Source organism: Anabrus simplex, chromosome 5 (genome assembly GCF_040414725.1).
Source record: "Anabrus simplex isolate iqAnaSimp1 chromosome 5, ASM4041472v1, whole genome shotgun sequence".
In the NCBI taxonomy this organism is placed as follows: Eukaryota; Metazoa; Arthropoda; class Insecta; order Orthoptera; family Tettigoniidae; genus Anabrus; species Anabrus simplex.
Genome location: NC_090269.1, coordinates 12,000,737 through 12,014,868, shown reverse-complemented (window position 1 = coordinate 12,014,868; position 14,132 = coordinate 12,000,737).

Sequence of the window (14,132 nt, the reverse complement as noted above, 5' to 3'; positions counted from 1 at the left end):
CCCACCTTTACCGCCTCAGGGGCAGTATCCTGGAGCGTGAGACATTGGGTCGGGGGACACAAATGGGAACGAGAACCAGTACTTCGCTCAGGGAGTCTCACCTGCTATGCTGAACAGGGGCATTGTGCGGGATGGGAAGATCGGAAGGGATAGACAAAGGAGAGGGAAGAAAGCGGCCGTGGTCTTAAGTTAGGTACCATCCCGGCATTTGCCTGGAGGAGAAGTGGAAAACCACAGAAAACCACTTCCAGGATGGCTGAGGTGGGAATCGAACACTCTCTACTCAGTTGACCTCCAGAGGCTCAGTGGACTCCGTTCCAGTCCTCGTACCACTTTTCAAATTTCGTCCGGGAATCGAACCCAGGCCTCTGAGGGTGGCAGCTAATCACACTAACGACTACACCATAGAGGCTGACATTATTATTATTATTATTATTATTATTATTATTATTATTATTATTATTATTATTATTATTATTAACTAATCAAGAAATGTTCAAACCAAGCTGTTCGGTCAAGAGGGATGAATGTTTCAGTACGGTAGCGAGTTAGTAAATATTTTCATTTTTTCTGTAGCAAGGAAAAACTTCGAGATGATGACATAGGCGCCTTTTTGTTTGATTTTCCCTTTTACATAATACGTAAGCTTACGATTCTTTGATGGATACATTTACATTTTTCCGATTTATCTGAAATTAAATAACACTTAACGTAGTTTGTACTTGCAAGAATAATTGCTTGTAGGCCTATGATACAAAACTGACTTAATGGAAGTTATTCTTCGATAAGAAATGTATAATTGCAATAAACCAGCTTTACAGGCTACATTCATTTTCAGTCTGAAATCGGATTATTCTCTTCTGAACTACCCAGTCGTTTCGAATAAGCACATCCTTGCGGCAGACTATTATAATTTAATTCTCAGTTTAATTTGAATTGAAACTTAACTGGTATTTCCTCTTTCTGGCGAGCGCGGAAACTTGCCGGCTGTTGAATAGTAATCAAGCTTCATGCTGTTGGAGAATATAGCGTGATGACACCAGTGAGCTTTTTCATGGCTTAGCGGCACCGTTATATTCTAAATTAAATATGGATTGTAGTGTTTGTGAAAGGTGCTAGAAGTAAATAATGTTAGTAGGATAATGAATATGTTCATTTCATTCCTCGATGAGAAATATATAGTGGAGAGATAATAGACCTATTGTTGAGATCACTATGATATTGATTTTCATAGGTGTAATAATGCTAACTGCTTGGGTCATCAGTCCAACGATTTGTTTCATACAACTATCCCACCCTATCCTATGCTTTGTTCTGTAACACCACACTTCAAAGGCTTCTATTATCTTCTTTCTGTGCCAGTTATCGTCCGTGTTACACTTGCATACAGTGTCAAGCTCCAGACCAAAGTCTTCAAAAACGTCTAATTCCTATATCAATGTTCGAGGTGAACAAAGGCCTTCCTTGCTTGCGCTAGTCTGCATATTATATCCTCCTTACTTTTGCCATGACTAGTTATTCTGATACCCATCCTTTAAGACTTCACTTCCTAATCTAATATTGCATGTGCGTACTCCATTCATTACTTTTGTTAGTTTCATCTTGTACTTATTTTCCAAGACTGCGGTCATAGCATTCGTGGTTCTTCCCTTTCTTTTGCCTGTAACTTCAGTCTTCCAAGTGTCGGACGCTTTCCATTTTCCTTCTGATTGGTGTTAATAGTAAGAATGTATTGCAGCTGAAAGGCCAGACACGGCTCTTGTAGTGCACTTTGTTAGGTGGTATTTCTCACATTCTCGGTTGCACAGCTTACACACACAATTTTCGCTGGGACTGTGATACGATCTGGTCGCGCATTTTTTTTTTTTTTTTTTTTTTTTTTTTTTTGTGATGGAAACCGTGAATGGCTTATCTGGTCACGATGTATTGTAGTTCCTGATTTTCTTTTGTCCGGTTTCCCTCCATCATTGCGCTTGTACCGTAGAAGTCCAGGTCTATCTCTTTACTCTTAGCCTCTCTTCTCTCCAGATGTTTTGTATATTGTTCTGTAGCTGGAAGTGTTAATAAAGGATGGTTAACCAATCGTTCTTCCTCTTAAATCAATAATCACAACAACCTAATACAGTGCGTCTATCAAATAATACTGTTGCACATGATGTCAAACAAAACCTCAAATGCGGCAAGTGGAAGAAATTTCCGTTCAACTCGTAATCTAATTAGTGACAAAAAGAGCAAGATGCAGTAAATTAAGCTCTGTACGTATTATTTATAACAAATAAAATGGTAATGTTTGTGACGATATGAAAAACGACACCACAAGTTGACATTCTGAGTCCACTAAGGTGACGAGTTGATATCACAGTGTTTATATTACGTTTGTTAAGAAATTATTTCCAAGCATAAAATTCGGTGCTTATTTCGTTATAATATTCGCATATGTCTAACATTTCAGAGTCAGCAACTCCCCTTTTAAGTTTGTTCGTCGTAATTTGGTTCATTCTGTGAGTAGGAGCATCAGCGGCGTTACCTCAGACTACATACTGATACGCAACCCGTTCAAGATCGACCGACATAGGTTGGTGGTGGTGGTGATTGTTTTAAAAGGAAGTACAACCGGCCAAGCGTCCTGCATATAACGCTACTCACGAGGGAAAACATGGAAGGGATCCGAAACTTCCAAAAATGAATGTATCGGCCAAAGAAATTCAAGGGCCACGAAGGGCATGAAAATGAGACCACCTAGCCCTCGAATGCTGCAATACCGTCGGGGTCGGAAAAAACACCAGCTGACCAAGGAAGGTCGGATTGGATAGATGAAAGTGAGGAGCTAGGCACAAGTGGAAGCAGTGCCAGGACTCAGCTAAGTGGTGGTGGTGATGATTATTGTTTTAAGAGGAAGTTCAACTGGGCAACATCCTATATTAACACTAACCAGAAACAATCGAAGGGATCGGAAACTTCGAAAAATGAAGGTATCGGCCAAAGAAAGAGCAGGGCCACGAAGGGCGTGAAAATGAAAAACTCCCTAGGCCTTGGAACCTAATAGCGTCGGGGTCGGAAAAGAACAAGAGTTGAACAAGGGAAATCGGTAAGGATAGATGGAAGTGAGGAGCCTGGCGTAAGTTGAAGCAATGCCAGGGCTCAGCTATAGGACCCCGTGGTCGCCCACCCATGCTTTCAAGTTGAGAGTCCCTGGGGCTCATTTCAGTCACCTCTTACGACAGACAGGGGATACCGTGGGTGTTATTCTACCACCCCCACCCACAGAGGGGACATACGGTCGACCATATAAGGGTCGAATGAATGTGAGTGATTGAAGTGGGTGGATACACACCACTACCAGGCACGACTCTGATTCAGGGAATACAAAGCTGGGCTTGAATACCAGCTAGCTATCCAGCGAGGCAGGAGACATGCACGTTGCGATCCCAACCCAATAAAAACGTTAAGTAGGTCAGCCTGTAACATTAATCACTCACCGCACCACGGCTATCTGCGTGGCGGACGCCTCAATTATATTTCACTTGTTATTGATCGACCACCAATGCGGCCTGACTGATATGATTATCATGTTTCACTTCAGATTCACTGCACATGTCCTGCCGAGACTGAATGCTCCAGGGTAATCTCTTGCTTTCCATGGCGAAGTCACGAAAATTCCCAGGTGTCATCATGAAATGGTCGAAATGTTTTAGCCTCTCTGATTATCTCCGCATCTTCTTCTGGAACCATTGTTGGCCACTCGTAGTACCTATTTTTGAAAACAATGAACTAGTATGGACGTAATATCAAAACAAATTGCAAAGGTTGTACCTAATTCCAGCAGAGCCACGGGCTGACTTACTGCCTTCTCCATGCCGAACCTCGTGGACTTAACACAGGTTCCGTCTTGCGCCAATCTGCTGTACCAGTTGACTTGCTACCTTTTCCATGCCGTTGGTATGAGCGTTATATACGTTCTCTATGAAAAAACTAAATTTCGATCTTTCCCACGTCAACGCCTCAATTGCACATGGAAGAAAGAGCAGCTTCCTTCCCACTTTTATCTTATCGTCGCCATAAGACCTATCTGTATCGGTGCAAATTGCACAACAACAACAACAACAACAACAACAACAACAGCAAATTCCCATAGAAACACAGATCAAATCTACCACCTTAATTCCAGAGGACAAAGGTGCCTAGTTCACAGAACTATATAAAAGTATCATTGAAGTTCACTCCGGCGTCTTTTAATGCGTTTCCTTTTGTGACCATACAATTGAATTTCCACCAAGTAGTTGTGATTTTTTTCACCTCCATTATACGTTCTCATAATCTGTAAGTTAGTTTTTCCGGAGCCTTTCTGTACCAACATACAAACTAGAGCGAGGACTGAGCCACCTCCCGCCTTGACACAACCTTGTTGACACGCTTGATCCATAACTTCATGGGGCATACGCCACATTCTCACGCATCCATCAGCTCGATACAACTGGAACCGGACCATAGCACACGCCGCCACTGTTCCATGGTCCACTGCCGATGTTCGTGGGCCCATGAACTTCGTTGAGCTCTTTGTCGCGGTGTCAGCAAAGGGACACGAGTCGGTCGTCGACTGGTGAAGTCTATGCGGTGCAGTTGTCTCCTTACAGTCCTGGTAGAAATGAGTTCCTGACTCCCAACATTCAACTGGGCGATGATCTCACTCACAGTAGCCTGTCGAGCGCCCAGTATGGTTCTGCGGAAGTGACGTCATGCCCGTTCGTTAAACATCTGTGGTCTTCCCGTGCGGCGGTTTACGCGATATTGAAGATCCACCCTCGACACTGTTGACCTCGGAAACCCGAATTCGCGTGTAATCTCCGCAATGGTCTGACCCATGCGCCGTGCGCCGGTGATCATGCCACGTTCAAAGTCAGTTAACTTGCGACGTGTTGCCATCTTCACGACACTGGTGTCTGTGACAGACTGCTCAGTTACCCCGCAGCTAGCCGCAACGCTCAGGGGTCATACACGGCACATTTTCTCCCCGTGACTTTTGGTCACTCACTGTATAAATAGAGCAGTGACTGTGGAAGGATCTATTAGTTTATGAGACGTCCTGTATTATTGCAAAGTTGATTGATTCGTTGGTTAGTTGGTGATTATTGTTTTCTTTATTATTGCAATTTGTTTGACGTCACACCGACACAGATATGTCTTATGGTGACGATGGGATGGGAAAGGCCTAGGAGTGTGAAGGAAGCGCCGTGGCCTTACCTAAGATACAGCCCCAGCATTTGCTGATGAGAAAATGGGAATCCACGGAAAAACATCTTCAGGGCTGCCGACAGTAGGGTTCGAACCCACTATCTCCCGGATGCAAACTCACAGCTGTGCGCCCCTAACTGCACGGCCAACTCGCCCGGTGATTATTGTTTCAAACTGATGTACAACTAGGCAATCATCCCCTCTGAACACTAATTGGAAGCAGAAAGGTAAGACATCTGAAGCTTCAGAGATAGAGATATCGGCTAAAGAAAGCATAGGGCGTGAAAATGAAAGACTCCCTAGGCCTTGCCAACCTAATACCATCAGTGTCTAACTATCCTCTTAGAGATTAACGCCCTCTCTTAGACCAGGAAGATTTGGAGCTTTGAAGGAGGTGACGGGGTTCGCGGCCGTGGCCTATACTAGGAACTGTCCTGGCATTCGCCTTGGTGCAGGAGAATGGAAAACCACGCAAGACCATTCTCAGGACAGTCCCTCTCCCGAATGCAGAGGCGTAGAGTCACTGTAAAGCAGCAGCCACCCTTCGTCTGCTCGGTTGGTCGGTCAGAGTGCAGAGCTGTCGGACCACGGACCAGCCGTGGCCACTTGTACGCCGCAACGTACTCTGCATCCACCGACCTGTCAGAAGAAAACGAGAGTTCACCAAGGAGAAGTGAAAGCGACGAGACTGATTAATCGTATCAATTTCAAATTAGAACTAGTAATATTGTGCAGGTATTTTAATTTGGCTCCATCTGGCTGTTTACTCGTCAATTTACACGTTCCGTTTTACTCTAGGCCAGAGGTGCTCACGCTGGGCATTTCGTCCCGCGGGCACACAAGACTGTAAGCGGACGGCAGGCGATGAGCGTATGCTTCAACAACAGTGACGTTGTGGTTACGTCACTGGCCGTGAAGGTCACCCGCGATCACTGCGGCAATACCAGAGTTTGAAAGGTGGCAGAAAATAATAAAAGGAAGAGGACAAACATCCACGTGATTTTCAATTTATGTTGTAAGAAATAAGTTATGTATGTTCATTGCAATTAATGCATTTTGACCGGATTCAATAAAGAGTTGGGCTTACAACCTCAAATATTTTTGTAACATACGTAATGAATTACAGTTTTGACTATTATGTTTTAAGTTCTTTAGAAACATTTCTAATATAACACGAAGTTAGGCGGGATAAGCTGAAGCTTGTGGTGTGTGGTTGCTTGGGTTTAAATTACCTGATAAAACTCACCAACAATCCAATCCTGCTTACCGGGAATAACATCATTGAGGTTATTTATTTGAAGACATACTGTACAGTAGTAGTCCGATAGTCCGGCACGATCTGGACCGGCCTGGTGCCGGATTACCGAAAATGCCGGACTATCGGGCGGTACCTCTTACTACGTTATAAGTTAAGGCGTACAGCAAAAACAGCTACAAAACAGCGTTTTGCAGTAAAATGTTGATCAGCAGAATCATTAGTTTAATAACACACTCCTCTTTTCAATCGTGTTGTTTCTTATTGCCATTCCATAATAATGCCGCAATTCATCGATGTTTTTATCTGTAAGTCTTCCTTTAACATTTAGAGTCTTTCCATCTACAACTTTTCCTTCTGTCCACTCAATTTTTGAAGTCATGTACCCATCTGTTTTTGAACGTGATCCATACATTCAATTTTTGAAATGTGATTTTTTTATCATATGGTTGGCATTCCAGTACTCAGTGTGGCACACAGCCTTCCAGACTGAATATTTCCAGTGATAGAGATATTTAAGTAAGTCAATGCATAACGATTGGATTGTATCAGATCCATTTGCATTATTAACTTTGAAATGATAAAAAAATACACTTCCAATGGTTTCGACAAATAATGCATCAAATTGTTCAGGAGAGATCATTATTACGCGATAATAACATTAACCATCGGGCGTTCCGGACTATTGGATGCCGGACTAATGGAATTCTACTGTATATCGATTTGGCAGATGCATTTAAATGCTCTGCTTTAATCTTGGATAATAAATATCTACTCGTGATGAAACTCCTCGCCATTACCATCGGACGCCTGATAGGTTTTAAATAGGTTACTTTCAGAAATTCAGTGAACAGAGTATGTCACATAACACCACAACACTGTGCAAAATCAAACAATGAACTTATTGAACTATGTAAATATATTACGTTTTGCTGAATGAATAACAGGAATTCTACTTTTATAAATGGAAATACTGTCATTCTCATCCAAGGAATTGTAAATCGTATCCTGTACGCTTAAACCCCGTATCTTCGTAAATTGTAACACAAAAATTATAACGTGTCAGTTTTCTTTCAATGAATAAATACAAGAAAATAAAACCGACTGGTTCTATTAAGCGCAGTATAAATAAAACCGGAATATCTTGAGAAGGTCGGTTTCCTTGCGATTATGGCGTCTTTTAAACAAAATAGTGTACTCCATTCGCTGAATAGTAGAGAGGAACTTCGTAGTCACAATCGGACGTCACTGCTCCACTTCCCTGCAAAGTGTGTTCGCTCTCTCGCTTCACTGTATTTGCTACGTAAGCTGCCCGACCGCACTGGCGCCCAGCTGAGCACTTCTACTCTAGGCCTACTAGATGACAGAGTAATCTTGGACCGACTGTGGCTGAGTTTTAATTAATTTTGTCAGGTAAACACCAAATGTGCCACCAGAGATCTTTCACGTGAAAGCGAAGGAAATTTCGTTGTCAACTTAACCTTGTCTTGTCACGACTTTTGTACGGTTTACACGCATAGCCTCTGTGTATTCTTATTGCATTATATAGAATATGTTTGCTTGTTGTGCAATTTCTCTTCAGTCCGACAAATAATAGGAAACTTCAAGAAGGGAGATGAATTGCTTATTCCAGGCAAACACCGAAGAATAAAATAAAATACAGTATCAAAATAAGTCAGAAATCTTTCTTTCTTCTTCTTTTGTCACCGCTTTTTCCCGCACCTGTGGGGTCGCGGATGCGAACTGCGTAGTACATGTGGATTTGGCCATGTTTTACGACCGGATGCCCTTCCTGACGCCAACCCAATATGGGGGGATGTAATCACTATTGCGTGTTTCTGTGGTGGTTGATAGTGCGGTATGTTGTGTGAATATGGTGAGGAGAATGTTGGGACGGACACATACACCTAGTCCCCCAGCCAGAAGAATTAATCAGAAGCGATTAAAATCCCGACCCGGCCGGGAATCGAACCCGGGACCCTCTGAACCGAAGGCCAGTACGCTGACCATTCAGCCAACGAGTCAGACCAAAATAAAGGCAGACATATATAAGATTAAACTCAGTGAGGATGAGAGAGTGTGTATTTCCTTAATTCCTCATTGAGCTAGAAAACTGACTTAAGCCTAATTATGAATGTCTTGACTGATCGTTTTCCTGGGTAGGGGAACATTGAGGTTAATTTGTTGATGGTTATGTCTCGTGATTTTAATATGTAACTAGTCAAGTTGGCAGCAGTGATGAGCGAACAAGGCGGCGATATTTGCTGTTTAGTGTACAGCCACACGTGACGACTACTGTACTACTGTATATTTAAGGTTCATTTTCCTTTAGACTTTAGCATAGGAAAATGAACACAACGAAAATAAGTCTGATGGGTTGCATATCAGCATGTGGCTAGCTGGGAGGTGTGCCCAGTCTTACGGTACCGAGTTCAATAGCTGAGTCGCTTAAGTGCGGCCAGTATCCAGTGTTCGGGAGATAGTGGGTTCGAACCCCACTGTCGGCAGCCCTGAAGATGGTTTTCCGTGGTTTCCTATTATCACACCAGGCAAATGCCGGGGCTGTACCTTAATTAATGCCACGGCCACTTCCTTCCCAGTCCTAGGCCTTTCCTGTCCCATCGTCGCCATAAGACCTATCTGTGTTGGTGCGACGTAAAGCAATTAGCAAAATAGCAGTCTTACGGAAAATAATGGATAGGAAGAGCAATGTGGGATACGAGGTTTTGGCGAAGCAGCGACGATACAGAAACTAATATACAAACACGCGCAGTTCATGCGTGCTGAAAGTGAGAGTAGTGAACGCTGAATTTAATGAACGGAGTGAAAAGTGAATGTACTGGGACGACAATAGTGCTCTCTCTGTTTGAACCTCGATACTAGTACATTCATTTGTTTTGTAACATTGTTCGAAATTCGAAACAAACCTCACAATGAGCATCCAGTAACATTGACAAGGACTGGTAGTTAAAACCCGCGAAGGCCATTCGCAAGGAACAATGATAGTACCGCATGCGGGGTACAGAAAATGTTTGAGTTTGTTTACAGAACGACAATGCTCACATCAAATATCAACACAATAATAATAATAATAATAATAATAATAATAATAATAATAATAATAATAATAATAATAATAATAATAATAATAATAATAATAATAATAATAATAATAATAATAATAATAATAATATCGGGGTTACACCTTCTACGGCCAGTTAAAATGAGCGCCATCTGTGTAATCTAACTTGAACTGATGTAGTACTAGATAGTTTGGTTTTCAACTGAGAGATGTCTCTACCATCGGTCTAAGTGCCCCATCTGGCGGGATCAACGATAATTAATTCTTAAGGGAAAATTGATTTTTGATATTGGCTAACCTTAGTTTTTGAAGATTGATTTGTTCATGTATCTAAGTAGCCAATACATCTGCTGGGTCCTTCCCCAATATCAATCAACCTATCAGAATCGTGTAAATATTTTCTCTAGCCAGTTACAAACGGGGGGTGTACAGGAACCCAGCCTATCAGTAAAGAGTTCTGGAATTTTCCGCTCAAAAATATTATAAAAGCTTGGCGCTTTAGGGCAGTATTATCTTTTTTTTATAAAAGAAGATAATAATACCCTGACGTCTCCAGCTCCAGTTAATTGAGTGCTGCGTGTTCTACGAGGACAGCGGCCGCGGGCGGCGTTCGGAAGGCCCAGAAAAGCAAGCAATAGACAAGGAATTTCCATAAACATGTGATAGCTCTTGCAGATAGCTTGAGGGGAAGGTTTCAGTCCCTTTTATTTCATGTTAAATTATAAATCTGGTGGTTTAAACGTGTTATTTTCGGCCAGTCTGAGGACTCTGTTCTATTCCTTACTGGGAAATATGAAATGTAAGGGAACAAAGAGTGATTACCCTCTGTTGATTCCCATTTAATTGGTATGAGGTGACTAATGTTTTTAAACCTCTAAAATTCTTAACACACTTTTGGTATTTAATGTTTCTCATTTAGTTACCCCGGTGTAGAATAGGCTTAGCCTCTGTATCTTTGGGCCATAAGCCCACCTAGGGTTTTATATATTTCCTGAAGGAGTGCAAGTGTTTCACCTCCTTTGCATTTTGCTTATGGCCGATTACAACCAACCAATTCTTTTTACATTAAGGCCATTTAGTATGGGCTCTCTTGCCCCTATGTATTGATGGTGGTGTGTAGAAATGAGTCTTGTGTGAATTTCCCTCGAGGGGCAGGAAGTTATAAACTGTTGAGCAATAGACAAGCCCACCTTGAGGCTACATTGTGTAAATTCTTTAATAAGACCAACCGATAGGTTGGAAGTGCGCAATTATAAACTGATGCATTTGAGAGGCTGGACGTTGAGGAGTGCAGACCCCTACAAAGGACATTTTCCTGGAGCTTTCTAGCTGTTACAAAATTTTATACCTGCCAAGAGCAATCCAGCTCTTTTCTGTGGAAATTAGTATTTGTAATTTTCTGAAGTTTTGTACCTGATATTTGGACTTTAAGTCATTGTTGTTGGAGCTAACGAACTCATTATAACATTGTTATTGTTTATTCAGATCTTCTATTTTTGAAGTTTTAAATTAAAAAAAGGAAAGAAACAAAATTTCAAAATTTGTTGTGCTAACTTATGCTCTAGTTAATGCCCTGTTAATGTACCTGTACACAGCAGCTTCTTACACCTCTATGATCCACGATATTTCTTTAATAATTGTTACTGGGTGGTTTACAGAGGTGAAATAAGGTGTGGGCATGAATGGGTGGACGTACGAACATCGTAAGATTAATTTAAAACTTTAAAATTGGCAGTTTTATACCTTTTCTTAACCTTTCACTTTTTTATCTTAAATATTTACACTTTGCTGAGCAAATAACAATAAACCTGGGACGAGGCTAGCTCGTAATTTTGCGTGACAAAATTAGAAAGAACAACAACTATTTACAACATGAGCTTGAAGCTCCCAGTTTACAGACTTTACATGAGCACAACTGCCTATCAGAGTCACAACCCACAGTTTTCAGAATCAAACACTGTCTTAAATACTCAACAGTCAGATATCATTATATGGAAAGAATGAAATAGAGTTGAACAAGAGTAGCAAGTACCCATTCTACAAGGCCTTTGTTAAAAACAAACTGGCGCAAAAACCAAAATGGAAAGGAGGCGAACTCTTGCACTCCTACAAATTTACATTAAATGCATGAAAACATATTTGGGCTTATGGCCCTACGTTACCGAGGCTAAGCCTATACTACTGAGGTGACTAGATGGAGAAAAGTATTTGAGTTACAGATACAAGATAGGAAAGTTTACAAAATCATACTCACCTCAAAATCACGTTGAGAGGGAATAGGAAAGGGTACGTCGCTCTCTTTTCCCTAATTTCGTTTAAGTTCTTTCGTCTTGTTTGAAATTTACATTTTAGAAAATAAAGTTACATTACTAAAGATTTGAAACCTTCCCCTCGAGCTAGCGTTGAAACACTATCAGATTTAAACTGGATCTGCCATTGCCTTGAGCTGGTGGACCTCCCGAAGATGGAAGAGGTGCCCCTCGCCTCCTTTATAAACACACTCTAGACGTAGACTGGAGCGATCACAAAGACAATCCGGCCCGAAAATGTACCAGCTTTTATAACCGAGGGGAAAGTTCCAGAAAACTCTGCGCTATGGCCCTACAACCCCCCACTCCCCATTCTCATTGGATAATCACATACATGTCACAATTTTGTTATTGTGAATAAATAAATATACAGTACAAAATTTCTCATTGGCCGACATCATAAGTTGGCGGGAAGAGACAGAAGTATCGATAATTTTTGAACAACCAAAAACAAACAGTAACATTCCAGTTTAGGAAACCTTTACATACAAAATTACTCCACAATTTTAATAGTTCATCTTCACACCAGAGGGCACAACATAAGTTTATAGTAGCGACATCTGTTGAGAAATGTTCAAACTTCTTATATTAGCTGTTGCAAACTTCATATATCAGATGGCCTTCTCCAAGGCGCTTAATTTAAATGTTCGGGGCGGGTGTACCTCCGGTACAATAATAATAATACAACCTCAGCTGCTGAGTTGCAGACTTTCTGATGACATGCCATCTACGCGGCTTGCCCAATAATTTCGACATTCTGATTGTGCTGTTGCCTTGTAATGAAAGCAGAATTATACTGGATGACGTCTAGGGTTGTGTTAGTTTGGTTTTGTGAGGAGACATTGAGTACCTCCACAACTACCTAGATGTTTTATGTCCCTTATGAGCTTGGAATGCTCTACCACTGACCCAGCGAGACCTTAACGAAGAACTGAGTGTGCCTCTATCGTGCGCTGGTCAACCTACAAGAACTAATTAACACATCCGTCTGCAGAGTGGGAGCGTCCTGTGAATTGTCACATTTTCAGCTCATTCATCCGACAGTTGTTACACTCTTAATTTTGAAGTGCGTGAGGGATTATTGCGTCCTACAGCCTGTGACAGTCACGCGTAGAGACGTTTCAGTTCTTCTCCAAGGCCCATAAAGTCCGTCGTGTCAAACGTATTTTCGCAACTACACATGGTAAAATACTTTCTTGAGCTCCAAGGTAGGAAATAAGAGACCCGAGTGAGTGCCTGCCTGATTTTGGTTACGTGGTTCTCAACTTTTATTCGAGAGATAGTGAGTTCGAACCAAATACACTATAGACAATACTTCCGTATTCTGCCGTACTATGTAATCTGAGAGACATGTTGACAGTGGCGCACCTGGCGGTCCAACCTTCAACATCACGCGGCAAGATTGAAACTACAAATGATGCATGTAGATAGAAATAATGAAAGTAAATAGCGATTTTTGCTTTGTTCTAATACGATAGTTCAATGTTAATACTGATATAAATAATGAAACTCAATAATGATTCATTGGCTGAATGGTCAGCCCTGAGGCCTTCGGTTCAGCAGATCCCGAATTCGATTCCCGGCTGGATCGGGGATTTTAATCGCGTCTAATTAATTCTTCGCGCTCGGGGACTGGGTGTTTGTGTTTGTTCCAACACGTTCATTTTCATATTCATACAACACACTCCACTTCTACCCACCACAGAAGCATGCAATAGTGATTGCTGGACCTCGGATTTCCAGTGCTAAAATATTATTTTAGCCACCTACTCCCAAATAGGTTCTAAAATATTTTAGGCAGCTTGAATTTTAAGTATTTTAATAGCCATCAATTAAAATACCATGTTTATTTTGCCAAATTGATAATAACTCGTTAGGGGGAAATATAAAACAAGTTTCACTCACTTCACAGAAAATAATTTTACCATCTCATGTGAAATGGGGAAATTCGTGTAACCACGACTTGGAACCTGACACTTTCGGCATAATTCATAGTGTGCAGTGTACTGGTACACTCAGTTGGAAGGTCATTTCGCTAGGTGCGCTGACAATCAGTGTCTTGCGATATCTCGCAAAGTTGCATAGTATATTTGTTCGAACCCCACTGTCAACAGCCCTAAAGGTAGTTTTTCGTGGTTTCCCATTTTTACACGAGGCAAATGCTGTACTTTAATTAATTCCACGGTCGTTTCCTTTACTATCTTATCGTTACCAAATAAAAATAATTAAATAAGGGCAGAGTGGTGAGGAAAAC